The following is a 725-nucleotide window of genomic DNA, read 5'->3' as shown; positions in this document are numbered from 1 at the left end:
TATACATCTCAATTTCGAGAAATTTACCCTTATGACTGGTTTTGTATTTACCATCTGTTTCCTAAATACAACTCGGTCGGTCTGCAACATTACAATCAAGTTACTGAATTAGTTACAGGGTGGCGTTTACTGTAGAACATGTTTCCTTCCTTTTACATATGAGAGAGTGAAATAACCAGTCAGTACATTTACTCCTATAACCACTGATCATCATACATTATTTGTCAACTTATTGGCTAAATCATCAATTAATGACTAAAAAACAGAGGTATGTATTTATGTCATGAATGAAGTGTAGAACGGACCATAGTGATGTTCCAGGAGCGGATGAGATGGATGTCTTTCATCAGGTATTGCCAGGACAGCAGACTCCTGAGGTCAAAGTGAAGCTTCTGCCACAGAGCCAGAGTCTGCTGGTGACCGGCCTCCAGACTGACAGAAACATTAACATAACACAACGCTCAACACCTTGCAGTCAATGTGTTTCAGCACAACCACAGAAATCTGTGATTCTTTACAGACCTACAGTAGCTGAGCCACAAAACTAGACAGTATTTGTACTCATTAAAATGTTAACATTCAACTATACTGAAAACAGTTGTTGGTGTTAGTTAGAGTCATTAATGAAACTACTGCCAATGGAGAGCATTTCCATTCAGTTCCATCTTAGTAAAGATGCTTTCTGTGTAGGCAGCCGTTAACTAAAACTAAAATCATAAGAAAAC

General features: G+C 38.2%; 1 pseudogene; it reads right to left on the bottom strand.

Annotated features, from left to right (window-relative positions):
• Positions 1 to 725, bottom strand: part of LOC107558619 (plectin-like) — a 78,100-nt pseudogene that overhangs the window by 23,281 nt on the left and 54,094 nt on the right.

The sequence above is a fragment of the Sinocyclocheilus grahami genome, unplaced genomic scaffold (genome assembly GCF_001515645.1).
Source record: "Sinocyclocheilus grahami isolate Dianchi unplaced genomic scaffold, SAMN03320097.WGS_v1.1 scaffold654.1, whole genome shotgun sequence".
NCBI lineage: Eukaryota > Metazoa > Chordata > Actinopteri > Cypriniformes > Cyprinidae > Sinocyclocheilus > Sinocyclocheilus grahami.
Note: the sequence above shows the minus strand (reverse complement) of the source record. Positions and strands in the feature narration are given on the sequence as shown.